Below are 20,241 nucleotides of genomic sequence, written 5' to 3' on the forward strand. Positions count from 1 at the left end.
TGAGCTCTTGGGAGACCAGGAGCAATTTACTTGGAACCCATGATAAAAATGTTCTTGTTCTTCCTATAAAACTACCAGGAGAAACATTCTCTCTTGTTGCTCACTATGAATGAAGAAGCTGTTGGGAGTCATCTTGCAACCAACAGAAGGCAGCCTTAGCAGGAAGCTGGCAGCTCCATGGAAGACAGAGATGAAATGGAAAGAAACAGGGTCTTTCCAACAATTGAGCCACAGGATCAAGCATAACCCAAAGTTCACTCCTCCTCCGGACTTTCATTTTTGTTCAGCCAATAAATTTTTTTTGGGGGGGGGGTTAAAAAACATACGTCATGAAATTTACCACTTTAAGTATTTTATAGTGTTAAGTGTATTTATACTGTTGTGAAATGGATCTCTAGAGCTTTCCATCTCGCATAATTGAAACTCTATACACATTCCTTTTTCCCTCTCCATAGGCCCTGGTAACCACCATTCTACTTTCTATTTCTATGAATTTGACTACTTTAGATACCTCATATCAGTGAGTTCAAAAAGTATGTGTCCTTTCACGACTAGCTTATTTCACTTAGCAGAAGGTCCTAAAGATTCATCCATGTTTAGCCTGTGACAGGATCTCCTTTTTAAGGCTTCGTTCTGTTCCATTAGATAGATTACCACATTTTGTTTATCCATTCATCCACTGATGGATAAACATTTTGCCTTGGTTCCTCTTCTTGCTTATTACGAATACTGCTACTGTGAACACGGGATTGCAAATATTTTTTAAGACCCTGTTTATAATTCTTTGGAGTATATACCCAGAAGTAGGATCACTGGATCATATGGTAGTTTTGTTCTTAATTTTTTAAAACTCCCATCCTGTTTTTCATAGTAGTTGCACTATTTTACATTCCTACCAATAGTATGAAAGTGTTCCAACTTCTCCACATCCTCACCAACACCTGCTATTAACTTTTTATAGCAGCCATCCTACTAGGTGTGATGTAATATCTCATTGTTGTCTTGACTTTCCATTTCTCTCATGATGAATGATGTTGAGCGTCTTTTTATATGCTTGTTGGCCATTTGAGATCATCGGTGAAGAAATATGTCAGTTCAAGTCCCTTGTCCATTTTTTAATGGAGGACCCCTTATTTTTTAAACCAGTCTGAGTTGGGTTTTCTGTCCCTGGTTGCTAAAGGGTTCCAAATTGTGTCTGTTGAATGTCTTCCATGTCAAATAACAGAATCTCCCACTTGAGGAGTTCAGCTCCTGGCGAAAAATCTGTGTGATTTTTAAAGCTTGTCTGTAGACAGTCACATAAAATTTACCCAACAGGCTCCAGGGAAGGAGAAAGCTGTCCTCTCCACGCCAGACAGGGTGACAGCCCAAGCCCTGTGGTCACGGATGGGGTCTCTGATGCCGTCACAGATCTGCACCCCCACCCTCGTGCCTTTGCTCCTGGGTTCCTTGGGTTGGGGTCTTCAGACTCCTTTGCCTAGGCCTCCTTATGGCTGGGGAGGGGAAACATTGAAGACGCCTCACTCTGACTCAGTCCCCGGTACTTCTCCAATCTTAGACCTTCCTCTTTGTCCTTCACCCCTCACCCCCAGGGTCCATAAAACTGCTGGAGCCTTTTGTTCTGGGATCCCTAAACAGTGATAGAACCCTAGATCTGCACAGATCCACCTAACCCTGGACAGGTACGCTGTCCACAGGAGAAATAAAACAGGGTAAGCCAGTGCTTCCTCTGGCTTAGACTCTTGCTTGTACTATCTCATACCCTTGCAGTAAGTGGAGAGAGACTTAACTCTTCCATTCTTGGCTTGTTGCTTTAATTGGCTACTCTGACAGCCGACCACTCTGTCCCCCAGCTCAGCTGAACTCTTGACACCCCTCAGCAACTCACGCACTGAAAAGATTGATTCAGTCACACAACATGAAGTCTTTGGGCAGAGTGGACTGCAAGCATGGTACCTTAGTACTCTGGTTTCTCCTTCTTGGATTTTCTATGGACTCAGCCCTCTACCGCGAGCTAGCGTCATCCTTAGGCTGTTAAAAGAATGGCTGGTACAGTTCCAGACCTGAAAACATCCTACTGAAGACCAGGAGTTACCTCATAGGGTTGGATCTTTTTAAGAATGAGGACATCTTCAGTGGTTCCCCCTTGACCATTGGCTATACCTTGGCCACATGAATAACATCGACATGCAAGGGAAATTGGATTGCCATGATTGGTTTCTGTGATTCAGAATTTACTCCCAGCAGAGTGGCAGGTAACTTCCTTAGGGGATGGATACTAAGCAAAAATGAGCTTCAGTTCACAGGGAAGAGGGAATGGAGTTAGGGTAACCAACCAACAACATCTGTCACACTGTCCCTGTAGCTTCTACAGTGTCTGCACAGCAAATACGTATTAAGCACACTCTTCTGTCATGTGAACAGATAGACTGCTGACACATGGTGGAAATCAGACCTCTAAAAAGATCAGACACACACTGGGACTCAAGTTAAAGACATCTGAGGCTTAGTAATCGCCGTTGCTTGGCACGTGTGCTGTGTTTAGCCACAATCACTAGACAGGCAGCATGGAATATCCCTGACCTTCCAGCTGCACTGTGGGAGTGACCAGTTCCCCTTAGGTGGGGTGACATCAAGTTGTCTGAGCAGAATTTATTTTATTTTTTTTCTTCTGGTCCATTTTTGTTTGATTATAGGGGGACATCATCACTTCTTCTCTCATAGTTCTCCACAATATGCTCTAGATTCTCAAAATATCAGTAGGCATATGACTCGTGGACACACAAATTTGGGAATTGCTGGGTTAAACAGAGTAAAATTGTCTGCTTTCTTGCAGGACTTCTCAGAGCCTTTAGTCATTTTGCTGCTATTGGGTGTTGGGAATCTCCAAGAAGGGAAAGGAAAAAACAATAGTTTCCACTGTTAGGAGGAACCTTGCCTGCAGCTGATGTTCTCTAAAACCTGCTGGAAAGACATCTTGCGCAGGCTCTGTGCCCATGGAACCCAGCAATTGTGTCTTTGGAGGAGGAACTGCTAGTGTGCAGTCACATGGCCTCAGCTCAGCAAACCCCAGCAGAGAGCAGAAGTGCCAGGTGAGAGGTCAGCTCCCTCTATATCAGAGGAATGGGGATACAGGTGAGTGCCTTCAGGCCTTACCAGGTGAAGGGCAGGCCAGCCACAGTTCCCAAGTATCAGTGAATTGCCCCTATGAGAGCTCCTCCCAGAAAGAGCTGCATGTGCACAAGGGAGCCTTTTGAGAAATCACTGGGGCACTGGGGGAGGCCCTGAGTACCTCTAGATGATGGATAAATGGTCTTCTGGTAAGGGCCAGGCCTATGAACCAAAGAGCCTTCACCATATGAGATTTGTGGTCACCACCATCATCTCCATCATTTGTTGTCACCAGCGATGAACTGAGTGCTCCTCGTGACCACATCCACGACCTTGTGCAAACTTCACGACTCTAGGAAGTAGGCAGCGTTGCTGGTAATTGAGCCCAGGGTGGGGTCTGGCTCCTGAACCTCACAATCAACCCCCATGTTCCACCCCAGTGTTTATTATGCCACCACTGACCTGCTTGAGACCTTGGAGGAGAGGACAGGTGGCACCAGCTGCCCCCAACCCCGGCTCCGCTCTCTCCACAGGCTCAGAGCTGCCTCTCTTGGAGACAGAGGGATGGCCTGGTGCCAGAGTCTCTGTCTGGCACTGTTTACAGCCAGGGTTTATGAAGGTGGGAATGGTGGTGATATGGTGAGATCTTGTCCCCACTCCAATCTGTGCGCTTCCTCGTGGGGCTCTGGTTCCACCCCTAGGGAAGGAGAGTGGAGCCACACATGTGTACTTCTTGAGGATGCTGCCCCCCAGTGTATTGTTACAACCCCCCCGCCCAAGTACAAAGCATGCTGATGCCCAACCTCTGCATCCCCATGAGAGAAGAACTCACCTGCTTCATGAAGTAACTCTCACTAGACTATATTGTATTAATACCAACTATCACCCATCATTCTTCCCTCCTCATCCTGGTAATAACTCTTTGATAGGGAGGGAGATCAAGGGCAACACCACTCCCCACTCAGTCCATTTGGGTCCAGTGGGACTGGACATCTGCCCACCCCTCCCACTCCCAGGGGTGAATGTATGATCCCAGTGGCCAATCTAAAACAAGTATGTGTCCTGATCTGGCCAGTAGGAGTCAGCCCTGGGATGCTTTGGAAGGGAAGATTCTCTTTTCCCTGGGGCGGGTGGGTTGGTGGAGTGGGAGCCTGGAGCTGTTGGCAGAAAAGTAACGCCAAGGCAGAGACAAGTCAGACTCCCAGAATCCCAGCACTAACAGGAGGGCACCAGGGTCCAGCCATGCCTGGAAGGACAGCTAAGCTGTCCTATCGTGAGCCTGCAAATCCTGCCTTTCGCTTCAGTTGCTTTGAATGGGAATCTGTCCTTTGCTAAAAAAAGGGAATTTTGATTTTGTACTCTTCAGAGTTCCTGAAGATCCATGAGGACGAGGACCATGGAGCCTGTTTGTCTGCCATGACACCCCCAGCAACTAGCTCAGGGCATGGCTCTTAGTAGGGGGCTGTACAATCTTTCTTAAATGCTCGAATAAACCACCCTTAGAATAAACCCCCTTTTGCATACAACGACACTGACATGGCTGAGCTGGCATTCGAACCCAGGTCTCTGGGCTCCTAATGCTCCCAAATCTCATGAAATCTTGCCTCACAGCTGTGTTTGCTGCAAGGTTGAGCCATAGTCATAGAGTTGGCTCACATGCCTTAAGCTCACTGCCCTCAGCCCAGGGAAGAGCTTACCTAGGACATCGTCACACCTGGCTTGAAGTGGCTGGTGATGACAACCCAGCCCTGGGACCCTGTGGGGCCATCACCCTCACTCTTTCCATCCACTGTGTGCATTTGCATCTTTCCGTCTTAGATCTGCATCTGAATCCTGCTTGCATTATCCACTAGCTACTGTCACTCAGTCACTCAAGAAGCATTTAACGAGTTCCTGCCATGTCCCAGAAAGTCTGATTCTAAGCCAGGGAAGGAGAGAGTGAACACCTGCAGAGTGTACAGGCTCCTTGGGTGAGTTTAATACATCCCAGGCTGAGAACCAGTGTGGGAAAGATTCTAGTACATGTGATGAGGTTGTCCAGGTGTGTTTCATCAGTCCGAGGCAGCAGCATGCTGGGAAATGTTTGACAATGGGCTCTCCAAGGGGGGAAAAAAGCCCTTCCAAAGGGGGAAACCCCACAATTTCCATTGTGTATATGCTCCCATCCTGGTTGATTTCTAGTGACCCACATGACGTCACCGAACGTGGAATGGGAAAAGATGATTCACTCTTTAAGGCAAGCCAGGCTCCTCCAGCACCGATGGATCAGCAGAACCTCTGAGAAGAGGGCAGTATGTCCCCTGCTGGAGGGCAAGCCAAGGATTCCTTCAAGAGAATAGTAAATCAGGAGTAGCCCAACCCGGGAGAGGAACGGGTAACTTGAAAATGTTATCACCACTGAACCCCTAGATTCCTAACCCTGTTCTCATGCCTGGAATTTGCTTCAAAATTATGTGAAGTAAGAGGAGCAGGACAAGGGCGTAGACTGACCACAAATGGATAATTGTTGAAGCCGGGTGATGGGCATCTGGGGTTTCCCCAGATGGCTCTCGCAACTTCCGTAGGTTTGAAATTTTCCATAACAAACAGTGTGTATTTCTTTCTGTTCTTGGTTTTCAGATAGAATAACAGTAAAGCAGAGAGCTACCTGGGACTCTCCTAAAAGTCACGGTCAGTCCCTGGACTCCAACCTTAACCCATTCTCTAATGTGTGTGAACCACTGCAAGATCTTTTAAACATCTCTTGAAGGAAAAATCATGTTTAAGGAACACTAATAGAATTAAGGTGAGTATTGCTTTTGTTTCTGAATTGGTGAGAAGGCAATACAGCCACCCTTGAACTGATAAAGACCAGGAGCATAGGTGGTGATAAAGGTGCGGGCAGATCGGTCAAGGGGTGGAGGGCTTTTGCAGTGGGTTAGAACAGGAAGTGGTTGGGTAGGGGCAGATGGGAAGAGGGTCCAAGAAGTGTAGGAAGTCCTAGTCTACCATTAGCTTACTGTGTGGCTTCACACAAGACTCTTCACCTCCTGAGATGTCAGCTTCTGATCTGAAAGGAGGGAAGCAGGGGTCTAGCTGATGGCTCAGGTTCTTCTAGCCTGGACACCCCGAGCCAAGGAAGACACATCTGATGATACACACAATGGTAACACCAACCACCGAGCAACCAACAAATCCAGCAGCACACACTGGAGGTGTGTAGTGCTGAGGACAGCCTGGCTGGGGGAGGGCAGTGGGGACATGCTCACAAGGAGGCCAGGGAGAGGAGACCTTTTGGGAGCTGCTATGGGAAGTCCCCAGCTAGCAGCATAGAGGAAATGGGTCAGATCATCCCTAGTCCCTGGGCATCAGTTTTAACCTCAAGGTCAAAGTGGTTGGATTCATGGTCTAGACCAGAAAGATCACAGGGCTCCAGATCCCTGGAGACCTGACCCAAGGGTACATGAGCCAGAAGAAGGTCTGCCTGGAATATCAGTTCTCAATCTTTCGAGCACAGCAAAATCACCCGAGAGCTTGTTAAAAGGTAAGGTTCCTAGGACGCACAGCCAGAGGCTCTGATTCGGTCCATGTGGGGTAGGTCCCAGGAACTCCCATTTTTGACCAGCTCCTCACACAGTTCCTGTTACAGGTGACTGGTCCATGCACCAGTCTAAGAACATGGGTCTGACTAATAAAGCCTAGACGAGAGGCCTATCCAACAAGGACAGGGATAGACAGCACCATGTTGCTTGAGACATCTGGGGCAAAAGGCCTGGGTCATCTGAGATTGTATCTCCAACCATCTCCCTCTGTGGTGGCTGGTAGTGGGGAATTCTGTTACATATACAGAAAGAACAGCCATGCCAATGAGGTGACTATGAGCTGGCCCTCGAGGGACAGGGGGAGGGGACAGCTCCTCTGGGGAATGAGAGGAAGTGGTTCCCTGGTACAGAGTCTCTGAGGAGAAATCTCCCCTTGTCTTTGCCCCCACATGTAGATAGGAAACTCTTGAATGTAAGACTGAGGGCGACGGGGAAGCCCGCCAGGAGAGTCCCCATGTGTGGAAGCTGGTCTCCAAAGATGGCTCCCAATGAACCACGCCTCCCAGGAGTCATACCCTTGTGTGGGCCCTGCTCACACTATTCCGGGCTGGCCTCTGGCTCACTTTAACCAGCGCAATGTGGAAGACGTGACATAGTGTAACTGGTGAGGCTGAGCCTTAAGGGGTCCGCAGCTTCAGTGTTTGCTTCCTGGAGGCTGCTTCTTGAACCAAGCTGCCGTGCCGTGGGGAAGCCAAGCAGCCACGTGGGTGTGACCTGGTAGGGAGCGACTGACGCCTGGGCAAGTGGGAGTGGGCCCAGTGAAACAACCACGTGGGATCTTCCAGCCATGCCAGCATCTCAGCCTGCACCAAGTTAAGCAGAAGAAGGGGCTGATAAGGCCACTAGATCATGCAACAGTGCACTGGTACTGTCTGAAGTCACTAAGTCTTGGGGTAGTTCACCCGCCACGCAGCCAGGAATAACTGAAGTGGACTTTCCCGCAGAACCTACAGGTCACGTCTGAATTCGGGGCCTGAGCCAAACCAGGATGATCGCCCCTTGTGTTCCCACGTTCAGAGCTGTGTGCAGGAAGAGTGGTTAAGTCTCCTGCGTAGAGCTATGTTCTTGTTTACGAGGAAAACCAAAACAAAACCCAAAACAAAGAAATACTGCAGCTTTTCCTACCCACTTGCCAAACAGTCATACAAAATCGTAAGCTAGTGAGAACTCGGGAATTTTGCTCCAAGCTTGTGTTCACACATACTTACCCCTAAGCACAAAAGAAATGAAATAATACAATAAGAAAATTGCTCTGATTTTAACAGTCATAAAATATGACCAGAGAGCTGTGTGTGGAGCCATCCAGTGATTTCAGGGAGTGAAGAAGATTCTATGGAAGGCATATGTTTGTCGTGCTCAGCAGAGAGACATAATTACTATCCTCGGGTTGCCTGGTTCCCGATCCTTATAATGAGTAAGATATTTAGAGTCCGAACTGTTTATGTGACATTTCAATAAGTAATGCAGAGATTTGACAACATTTCCATATTCCTCTTTTCAAGTCTGAATGCCTCTGCCTTAATCCAAGCTCCTTGGCATTTATTACTGTTTGTTACACTAACAAGTAAGATTATGAGAATTCTAATGAAGGCTTCCAGTGAAAAACTCTGTGATTAAAATGGCATAATAACAGTTGCTTGCATTTATGTACCTGATTACCATAATCTATTTAGTACGAGTAAACATACAAACAGAAGGAGAAAAGCGAGCCCACTGCCGCCTCTGCTGAAGGGGAATTTGAAATGCGAGCGAGACAATGTAAATATGTAAATGTCTTTGTGTATTCTTTTCATCTCTCTCCCTTCTCCTCCTTGCCTTTTTTTTTTTTTTTCTGTTTGCTAATGAGAAGACTATACCATCATATGTGGTCCCTGCTCTACCAGGCTGAGATGCATTTGGGGGCCATCTGCTGGGCCCAGCATCTTAAACAATGCCACCCAGAAAGCTCTGGATATATTTGCAGCCACCTTTGACATTCTGGGAGAGAAGAAATGGTATCTCAAAGACACTAGACTTTGATGTTTTTAGTCTAAACACTTAGTTCAGCTGTTACTCCGTTAATGCAAGGCCCGGTGGGGCATGGCCGGGCCGGACCCTGCCTTCCTCCTCCTGCCGCCGACCTTCCCCCACGAACACCACACTGTCAACAAATTAACAGCCCTCATACCGGGTTTCTAAATTACTCTCCCTCTGTATCTCTGCTGGCTTCATTATTTTTAATTCTTAATAAAATGTCAGGCAAGAGAGAGACTGGCATTTTCCGCTCGATAAGGGATCTTGAAGAACTCCCTGAAGCCTGGGACTGGATACTTCGGTTTAAAAGTGGGGACAGGGAAGACATCCCATTTGAGAAATACTTGAAATCCCAAGCATGGGGTTCCAAATATGTTGGAGGAAGGACATGGCATAGGCCCGTTCTCATTTTTCAAAGGAGGGGACAATTTCTCAAGCAGGAGCATGTGGTCGTTGATCCGGCCTCACACAGGAAGGCACGGAAGAGTCAGCTGGTGCAGGTGTTTCGTGGAGCATTAGACAAATATGGAAACTTCAGGTTTAGGTAAATAAGTGAGGCCCAAAGATAACCATGTTGGCTCTTGATCATAAAGACGTTGCCGGGGTGCCTGGGTGGCTCAGTCGGTTAAGTGTCTGACTCTTGATTTCAGCTCAGGTCACGGTCTCAGACCCACAGTCTCAGGGTCATAAGATCAAGTCGTGCATCAGGCTCTGCATGGGGCGTGGAGCCCTCCCTCTCTTCCTCTCCTGCTCCTCCCTGCCCCACTTGCACTCCCTCTCTCTATCTCAAAAAGTAATAAATAAATTAATTAATAATAGTAAATAAATAATAATAATAAAGATAATTTTGTTGTTCTTTCCCGACAACTGTGAGGCATATAAAAAATCCTGGAATACTCCTATCTAGGGAGTACTTACAGCTAACTTTTTTCGAGCCTCCACTATATTCTAGGCCCTGTTCTAAGTGCTTTCCGTGTGTTATTAAATTATCCCTCACAGGGGCAATGGGTTAAGCCTCCGCCTTCAGCTCAGGTCATGATCCCAGGGTCCTGGGATCGAGCCCTGCATAGGGCTTTCTGCTCAGCAGGGAGCTTGCTTCCTCCTCTTTCTGCCTGCCTCTCTGCCTACTTATGACCTCTGTCTGTCAAATAAATAAATAAAATCTAAAAAAAAATTATCCCTCACAATGACCTTGTGAGGAAGACCTACTACAGATGAAAAAATTGAGACCACAAAGGCTAATAAGTAGCTTTGCCCAGGATGGCCTTGGTTTAATAAATGAGGAAATCAGAATTCTAACCCAGGCAGCCTGAAGCCGGAGCCTGCACTTTTCTACAAAACGAACTTAAATTTTCTGTCCTCCATTGTTGAAAAACCACCACTCTAATTAGAAAGCCATATATCCTAAAAACGACACAATGTGGTCCCAATGCTTAGTAATCCTGTATTATCCGCTGGCTATAATTGTGAATATGATACAATCATCACAAATATAGCATCACTGTTTTTAGGAGAGACTGTTACTTCCATCCCGACACATTTCCAGCACACACTAACACACATTTTTCAAATGAAAATATTTTTGAAGAAAGGAGACGGGGGGCGTGCAAAGAGGTAAGAACATTTATCACTAACAGCGATACACCCCATTGTTTGCCCACCCAGCCCCACACTTACCTGCACATATGGTGGAGTCTGGAAGCCCGTATGCTAAGCACCATATGTACCAAATAATCACAGGGGTAGGTTAAACAGACAGCCTTCCCCCTAATTTGACCAATTTAGCATTTGGGGAGTAGCCTGTCTGTGCCTATCTTGGGAATTTTTTAAACAATGGATTGAAAGAGAAATTAGGGGAGGCAGACAATATTTTGGAATCAACCTAATAAACGTGAACAGCTGCGATACAGACCATCGCACAATAAATGATGGGCTCGTCCTCACAGGAAAAAATAAATGTTGGCCTCCCCCGGGTCTGTCCTTTGCCAGCGGCTCTGCGCCTGGGCAACCTGTCTACTTGCGGGATGATTTCCACTCCCACCGATGTGCTGTTGGGCTTCCCTCTGTCACTCTGGCTCAGTCCCCTGAATGCAATCCCCGTGTGGTCACCAGACACCCCACTGGGACCCATTTCCAACTCAACGGGTCCAAACACCAACTTTTCCTCGTGGAATCTCCGTCTTGGTTAAGTTGTGGCAACACCCATCCGTCACGCCACCCAAGCTTAGAAAACGAACGAGATCCTAGACTACCGCACACCCCACTGTCCATATGGAGTCAGTCCCCAAAGCTTGTTGATTTTATCTCCTAAAAATGCCTTCCAGCTGGCCCCTTTCCTCCCTGTCCCTGCCGCTGCCCAAGATTGGCATCTACATCAGTCTGCTAGGGCTTCTGCAACAAAGCACCACAGACGGGGAGGCTCAAGCAGCAGAAATTTCTTTTCTCACAGTTGGGGGTTGGAAATGCAAGATCAAGTTGTCAGCAGGACAAGTTTCTTCTCCTTGGCTTGTAGATGGCCCTCTTCTACCTGTGTCTTCACGTGGTCTTCCCTCTGTACATCTGTGTCCTCATCTCCTCGTCTTATGAGGGCACTAGTCATATTGGATTGGGGCCCAACCCAATTCTAACTTAATTACTTCTTTAAAGATCCTATGTCCCAATACAGTCGCATTCTGAGGTCCTGGGGCTTAGCTCTTCAACATAAGGATTTGTGGGTTAACACAATTCAGTCCATAACAGGGTCCTTAACATCTCTTGCCTGCACTACCATAAAAGCCTGCCTTTTCCAAGGTTTCTATAGGTATAAGGCCCTATAGTTCCCAAAATTCCTCTTGTTTAAAAAGGTTTATTTATTTATTAGAGAGAGAGAGTGTGTGTGAGAGAGAGCATGAGTGGGGGGAGGGGCATGGGGAGAGAATACCCAAGCAGAGTCCTGAGGAATGTAAAGCCTGATGCGGGGCTTGATCTCAAAACCCATGAGATCAGGACCTGAGCCGAAACCAAGAGTCAGATGCTTAACTGACTGCGCCACCCAGCCACCCCCCTGTAGTTTCCAAATTTTCTGATGAGGACCATGTACAACTTCTCTATTAGGAAAAAAAAATCAATGAATTATCACTTTATTAATGATTAATTAACAATTTTGAAGAAAACTGTGGTGGTCTTCCTTTAACCAGGGAAATCTTCGTGGATGTTCTCATTGTCCTGCTTGAAGCTTCTCCTCTCCTGTCACGTGTCTCCATTTACCATCCCACAGCCTTAGCTCCGGACTCTCCCTTTACATTTCCTTTTTACAAGCCGGCCCATTGGCTGGATGCTTGGCTGGGTTTTGGTTGGGGCCCCCGAACCTGCATTTCACATTCTCCAGTTAACAGACTCCAGAATTACTAGAGAGCACAGAATGGGACATTGGGTCATGATTCAGGCATTGTCTGTAAACACTGAGATCCATTTTGAAATCAAAACATGGACTCATGTTCTTTCATACACATACTGGATTTGATGGATTTTTACCTTATTTGGCAATTTAGAAGAGCTTTGTCTGCTCCCTTCCTTGGGGGAAACAGGGGCACGTGATCCTCCCTGTGCCCATCCATATTCCAGTTGCCCAGGCTTTGCCAGGCAGGTGGTGCCTCACTGTGGCTGAGCTCCCAGTACTCAAGGGGGACAAAAGCACCACCTCTAGTCTCCAGCAGGGTAGCAGGCATGGCTTTCTAGAAATGGAGACTGCACCCTGGTCCCTGACATAGAGAGGAAGCCCCCAGAACTTGTGCAGGGCTGAGACAGCCTCAGCAGAGCTCCGCATGACAAACTGGCCCCCACCCTTGAAGTCTACCCCTCCTAGCCTTTCAGAAGGTCGAGATTTCCCCCTTGCAGAGTTGCGGTCCTCAGGAAACTCACCCCTCTCCCTTCGGAAGGTCTACTGGTCTATGCCCACTCCTATCCTTGACAATATGAGGAGATGGAACCTCCTTGTGGGCTCTCTCAGTTTGGGTCCCAACAGGGAAGAGCAGAGCCAAGGTAGAGGATACTTTGAGGAAGGTTAATTTATAAAGGGACTAATTCCAACAATGGGACCAGGTTGTGCGGGAACCTCATGGGATGGTGTAAGACTTGAGCTGGAAGTAGTTGAGTTGTCCCCACCCTTTGGCCCAAAAGGAGAAGGGAGAGAGAGATTACCAGAACCCAGAGGAAAGAAAATAGTACAGAACAGGCTGCCCTGGGAGGAACACTGGCCTCCCACTGTAGGACCTAGCCAGCCCCAGGAGATGTCTAAGAGAGGAAGCCAGGGAGATAGATGCCTCAGGTTCCTCCCTCCCCACGAGGCTGACAGAGTCCAACCAGAGGAAGCCAGGAGCGGAGACCAGGGTGGGGGTAGTGGAGAGTGAACCAAGAGAGGCAAAGGCTGATTCGCTTTCCATCCTCACTGACCTGCAGCAGGGTCTTCTCTCCTCTAAGCCAATGTCTGTGTCTGATGACTTCTGGTGCTCCTGGCTTGAGGCCACAACCCCCCATCTCTGCCTCTCTCCTCCTCTCTGTCTTCTCTTCTGTCTCAAACCATCCTCTGCCTTGCTTTTATAAGGACACTTCTCATTGGATTTAGAGCCCAGATGACTGACTAATCCAAGATGATCTCAAGATTCTTTTTTTTAAAGATTTCATTTATTTATTTGACAGAGAGAGAGATCACAAGTAGGCAGAGAGGCAGAGAGAGAGGGGGAAGCAGACTCCCTGATGAGCAGAGAGCCCAAAGCGGGACTCGATCCCAGGACCCTGAGATCATGACCTGAGCCAAGGGAAGAGGCTTAACCCACTGAGCCATCAAGAATCTTGATCTCAAGATTCTTAATTACATCTACAAAGAGATTTTCTTCTAAATAAAGTCACATTCACAAATTCCAGTGATTTGGATATGGACATATATTGGGGTGGGGGGACTCTATTCAACCCAGGGTTGGCCTCCCACCAACTTTCTCATGCCCTGAGTCCATTACTTTTTTTTTATTTTTATTTTTTAAAGAATTTATTTATTTGACAGACATAGAGTGAGAGAAAGAGAGAGAGCACAAGCAGGGGGAGCAGCAGAGGGAGAGAGGGAAGCAGGCTCCTTGCTGAGCAGGAAACCCAATGTGGGACTCTATCACAGGACCCTGAGATTGTGACCTGAGCCGTAGGCAGAGGCTTAACCCACTGAACCATCCAGGCGCCCCTCCATTCCTTTTCTTATCATGGGTGCCCATCTCCAGGAAACCCCTGCCACCCACTTCACATCATCATTCTTGCGAAAGCTCTGTCTATACCCTCCCCCTCCCGTTGTGTTGGCCTCAGCTGCCACCTCTGTGCCTGGGGCCCCCATAACTATGCTGGAGGTGATGAAGAGAACTTCTCAGGTCTTTTCCAGAAATAACACTTCAGGGCATTCACAGCTAGCTGCCTTGACATTGGTCATAACCACTAAAGGTATAATTTTGATATAAGTCAAGCATCAGTGGCCAGAAAAAAAAATTTAGTTCCAAGCATTTAAGATAGTGATTCCTAGGTGTGACAACAGCTGCTAAGCACCCCCTGCCACCCCCCAGAATCCATTCTCTTCTATTTGTGTTAGCTTGAGAGCTCCTAGTTGGCTTTAATTGGTGCTCCCCGGCCCGTCACCTGTAAACTACATTTCCCAGCCTCACCTGTAGTCATGTGACTAAAAGAGGCCAATGGATTATGAGCAGAAATCCCACTTGCAACCCCTGAGACTTACCTTCAAGGGAGGTGGTGTGGCCTCCACTTCCTCCTCCCCTTCCTGCAGATGGGAATGTAGGCATGATGGAGCCAGGGCTGCCATCAACACAAGAGAGGGACTGCAACAGAAGGGAGGATGACAAAGCAGCAAGATAAGAAGGCTGGAGCAGCCATCTTGGCAGAGGGATGCTATACCCAGACTGCACCACGAGACAGAACTGCACTTCTCCCATGTCAGCCCTGCTGCGTTATACTGGAAGGGTGTTCATGGCTGAGTGATTTACCAAAGCAGTGCCCCGCTCCACCCACCCCCCCCCCCCACTACCCAGGGAGGCTGGTAAGGGCATGGGGAACCCAGGCCCAAGAGGGAAGCCAAGAAAATATCTCAGGCAAAAGTCTTAATGTGTCTGGGCTTCAGCCTGAAACTACAGGGGGTCTTTGGGTTAGACACTGGACTGCAGAGTCACCTCGAGCCAGAACAAAGAAGGTTTGCCCTGATGAGGGAGCAGAAGGCAAGCTGAGGACAAAGCACAGGCTGATACCCCACAACCCCACCCCCCGCCACCCATGGTGGGATACGGAGGACACTCCTCAGGCACTCCTGGCTTCCCTAAAACTAAGGGAAGGAAAAAAAAAAAGGTTGACAAAAGAGACCACAGTCCTGCAAGATAGGAGCCTCCCTCAGTTTACCAATGTCTTAGTGATTTACAAGAAAAGAAAGTTATTTTATTTTATTTTATTTTTTAAATGTTCCAAGATTCCCTGTTTATGCACCACACCCAGTGCTCCATGCAACACATGCCCTCCTTAATACCACCACCAGGCTCACCCAACCCCCCACACCTCTCCTTTCCAAAACCCTCAGTTTGTTTCTCAGAGTCCACAGTTTTTCATGGTTCATCTCCCCCTCCGATTTATCCCAACTCACTTCTCCTCTCCTTCTCCTAATGTCCTCCATGTTATTCCTTATGCTCCACGAGTAAGCAAAACCATATGATAATTGACTTTCTCTGCTTGACTTATTTCATTCAGCACAATCTCTTCTAGTCCCGTCCATGTTGATACAAAAGTTGGGTATTCATCCTTTCTGATGGAGGCATAATACTCCATAGTATATATGGACCATATCTTCTTTATCCATTTGTCTGTTGAAGGGCATCTTGGCTCTTTCCACACTTTGGCAACTGTGGCCATTGCTGCTATGAACATTGGGGTACATATGGCTCTTCTTTTCACTACATTTGTATCTTTGAGGTAAATACCCAATAGTGCAGTTACAGGGTCATAGGGAAGCTCTATTTTTAATTTCTTAAGGAATCTCCACATTGTTTTCCAAAGTGACTGCACCAACTTGCATTCGCACCAACAGTATAAGAGGGTTCCCCTTTCTCCACATCTTCTCCAACATTTTTTGGTTCCTATCCTGATAATTTTGGCCATTCTACCAGGTATAAGCTGGTATCTCAATGAGGTTTTGATTTGAGTTTCCCTGATGGCTAATGATGATGAACATGAAAAAAAAATCTTATTAATAACCTCACTTCCAGAAGGAAACTCCCAACTGTCTTAATGTTAACGCTTTACTAGAAGGGAAAAACAACCTTAACTTGACAATGGTAAGGCCTCTAATATCCTGTAGGTCCTCTTTAGTATACAAAAATTCTTTTGAAAACCTCCCTTTTGTCTGACCCCCAACTCCTGAGTATATAATCAGTCATGCCTCACACCCTAGGGGCAGGCACTCTTTCTGCCCACGGATCCTGTCTCCAAGCTTTAATAAAACCACCATTTTGCCCAAAGACATCTCAATAATTCTTTCTTGGCCCTCAGCTCCAGACCTCACCCCACCGAGCCTCACCTATATTCCAAAACTACATCATGCACCATAACCACACTTCAGCCCTCTCCACATTTGGCAGATCAGCTCCAGGCATCTGAGGGCAGTTCTGTGAAGGTGATTCGGAGGTACTGGCCATTGAAAAGTGAAAGAAATCTTCAGAGCCTGAAGGCTGCACAGAAATGGTAGAAAGGGATATGGGCAAGCTCTGACATTATCTGCCAAGGGAAGCTTTGCTACATCAAAATTGAAAGGCAAATAGGACATAATGAAAAGGCACCACAAGGAAGAGTGAAGGGGCCAACAGGATCCACACCATCCACTACAGAAGCTGCCCACCTGGTCTGACCCTCACCAGCGCTTCCTGAAAGACACAGTGAGTGACCAGAGGGGTTAAATCACCCTCTTCTTAGAGCCTCCTCTAAAGAGAGGATGGCCGCATCACATGGCCATATCATAAGTCTCCAGCCTTGTTATGACTCTGCCCTGGGTATCAATTAGGATTCAGGCTCAAATGATACAACAAAGACATCTGCAGTGGGGAGATGCCTCTTCCGACATCCGAAAGTGCCCCCACTTAGCATTCAGAAGTCCCTTAGCTTTGGTTAGGACTCCGTTCAGCTGTGCCAGAAAACCCAGCTTAATGAGGGGCTTAACAAAGCAGAGGGGTTTTGCACTCCTGTCTACGAGACCAGAGAATGGGTCCTGGGCATGACTGACATCCCATACAACTAGGAATGCAGGCACATTCTCTCCTAATGCTCTTTCATAAGGAGCCCCACTGCCACCTCATGAGCCCAGAGGCTCTTCCAGCCCCAGCCATCATGTCAGGATTCCAGGTTGCAGGAAGTCAAAATGAAATGAAAAGGGCATGCTCTCTCCCTTGGAGGAAGCCTCTGGAAATTGCACACACCACTTGTGTTCACATCCTCCTGGCCAGAACATGGTCGCAAAGGAGGTTGGGAAATGTTGTCCTTATTCTGGGTGGTCATGTGTCCAACCAGAAGTTTTATACAGAAAATGGAACAGATGTGGAGGAATACCCAGCAGCGTTTGCCATATGTCTTGGGTGGGAGGTCGTGGGTCATCACATATACACGCCCCTCTAACCACCTTACAGGACTATTGAGACAATCAAAATAAATTATAATCATCATCATGATAGTATTACTTTTGTTACCATGTTTGAGAGCAGAGATGCTCTCTGTTTTGTTCATTGCTGGAACCCTGGCACAAGACAGTTCATGGCACAGGAAAGGAGTCCAATTCCAATGCTCGAAACATAAATATTCCTCAGCCAATAAAATGTATCGGCACACGTGGACCATTCTCCCCAACTACGTGGAAAAAGTCATTAGTAAATTTCGAGAAGGATTGGAAATGGTACCAGATGTTGAAATCTATTAGAATTTGTAGCTTGATGTTTTAAAGGAGAAAACAACATTTTGTTATTCTATCCTGCAGAGTCACAGTGGTCAGCCCGTCACCTATTCTGACATCCAAATTAGAGATCACGTTTCCCCTGGACTCAGGAAAATAAAAACTGAGCATTTAAATTAGCTGTCAGCCAAGTAGGATCTTTTCTACATTACAACATGAATTTGGACACTATTTAGGTAACAATTTGGTAGCATCTATCAAAATTACCAATGCACAGACTTCCTGACTTAACAGTGCTAATTCTAGGGATCCATCTTTAGGGCATATATGCAAATGACAATTTACAGGTCATTTCATTTCAGCACTGCTTGTAATAGTAAAAAACTGGAAATGATCTAAATGTCTTTCAATGGGGCAATAGCTAAATAGATTGTAGTACACCCATATTACAGAAGGATGCCTTTTTTTAAGGAAGGAGCTTTTATTTTTTTAATGTATTTTTAATAAGGTATGACTGAGGGTTTTTTTTGTTTTGTTTTGTTTTTTAGATTTTATTTATTTATTTGACAGAAGGAGATCACAAGTAGGCAGAGAAGCAGGCAGGGAGAGAAGAGGAAGCAGACTCCCTGCTGAGCAGAGAGCCCTATGGGGCCAGATCCCAGGACCCTGAGATCATGACCTGAGCCGAAGGCAGCGGCTTTAACCCACTGAGCCACCCAGGCGCCCCTCAAAATATGTTTTAAAGAAGAGAGAATTCCGCTAATATGATGTGGCTTCTTTTTTTTTCTTCTGCCTTCTTCTCCTCTTCCCTCCCTCCCCCCACCCCCCGCTCTGCTTCCTCTCCCTTCTCCCCTTCTTCTTTTTCTCCTTCTAGTTAAAACTGTAAATACTGCCTAAGGAGAATGGCCTCTTTGCTTAGAACTAGCCTTAGAGTCAACCCAGAAGCGGACGATCTTTTGGGTTGGAAGTGAGGACAGAATAAGGATACTGAATGTCTAAAACCTCCTGCGTCTTTCAAAATCCTGGACCTCGAGTTCTGCCCTGGTCACAGTCCCAGATGAGGAATGCTCTGTTCACACACTGAAGATGATCCTCGGAGCAAATCCAAGTCTCAGATTGGTGGGTTCAGCTTCCTCCACATCTGACTATAGGCAAAGTGGGAACCAGTTCCTCCCACTACACTTACGGAGACAGAGGGACTCCTTAGAGGAGAACCTGTTGCTGCAGAGAGCACAGGGAGGGGCCAGGAGGGGAGCACCTACCTTGCCTAGTCAGGCAGGAGCCCTGACCCTATGGTCCTCCCACCACAAGAGCACACACAGCAGAAACCTAAATTTGTGTCCTAAATTTTCAGGGCTTCTGGTCCTGACCAGTCCAGGGGAAACGTGTTCTCTAATTTGGATGTCAGAATAGGTGACGGGCTGACCACTGTGACTCTGCAGGGTAGAATAATAAAATGTCCTTTCCCCCTTTAAAACAGGCTGAACAGACAACCAAGGGGAGAGTCTACTGGGGATGGGTCGGTGCAGGTTTATACCATGAAAGGGTTGAGGCAAATCTTGTACTGAGGTGGAAAGAGGTCCAAGACGGGCTAAGAAATGAAAGCAGCTGCTTACCAAGCCTTATACAGTCTGGAAGGACATTCACCAACATTTTTCACAGTGACTTTCTGCAGGGGAATAGGGTTGGACTACTGGTGATTTTGCCTTCTGTACAATTTCAAAGTTGTTTCTGATTTACAATGGGCAAGAATTTTTTTTAAATTTTGTAAATTTTATTTATTTATTTGTCAGAGAGAGAGAGAGAGAGAGAGAGAGCACACACAAGCAGGCAGAGGCAGAGAGAGAAGCAGGCCCCCCACAGAGCAAGGAGCCGGATGTGGACTCCATCCTAGGACCCTGAGATCATGGCCTGAGCCAAAGGCAGCGGCTTAACCCACTGAGCCACCCAGGCATCCCCGGCAAACATTTTTTAAAGTGTGTCCTAAATTTCATTTAACAGAGGTTGAAGGGCTAAGAGGGACGACCATGTACATGGTTGGGATGGGGTGGTAGAATCTCCAGGAAATAGCCTGGTCAGCCCCAGCCTCGGTGTGTGTCTGGGACTGGAAGCCCAAGGTCCTTGAGGAAGAAGGGACACATACTTGAGGATGAGCCCCCAAGGGACCTGGAGCAATGCTTCTCAAACTCTAACGTGCCACGTATGAGCCGCATCACCCCCATCACCCCGGAAGCTTGGTTCATGGGGCTTCCGTCTCACTAGGTCGGGATGGGCCTAAGACTCTGGATTTCCACCCAGCGCCGCTGTAAATGCTGCTGCGGCCTGTCCTGGGGCCACACTGGTCTGGAGAGAGAGGGGGAAGGGGGCAGGTGTCACTTCAGTAAGCAGGAAAGGTAAAAAGTAAGATTCACATACACATAACCAGAGGGGAAGGAGAAAGCAGAGTCTAACAGAAGCGATGGAAGACAGCACAAAGGGGGGGGAAAAAAAAAAAGGAAGAAGAATGTGCCTAGCTCCTGCTTTTCCCCGCGTTCTCCAAAGCCCAGAAAGAGGCCGCGCGCGGGACAGGGGGCTGGGACGGTACCTGGG

At 47.3% G+C, this 20,241-nt stretch overlaps 1 long non-coding RNA gene across 1 annotated transcript; it reads right to left on the bottom strand.

The window, feature by feature from the left end:
• Window positions 1–8,690: 8,690 nt before the first annotated feature.
• On the bottom strand, window positions 8,691–20,241 carry LOC116567628. The gene is made up of 3 exons (XR_004276280.1): window positions 20,232–20,241; window positions 16,037–16,119; window positions 8,691–8,700 (listed from the first exon to the last, which is right to left on the bottom strand). It is a non-coding gene; the product is annotated as an uncharacterized LOC116567628 (long non-coding RNA).

This window comes from Mustela erminea, chromosome 1, assembly GCF_009829155.1.
Source record: "Mustela erminea isolate mMusErm1 chromosome 1, mMusErm1.Pri, whole genome shotgun sequence".
Lineage (NCBI taxonomy): Eukaryota > Metazoa > Chordata > Mammalia > Carnivora > Mustelidae > Mustela > Mustela erminea.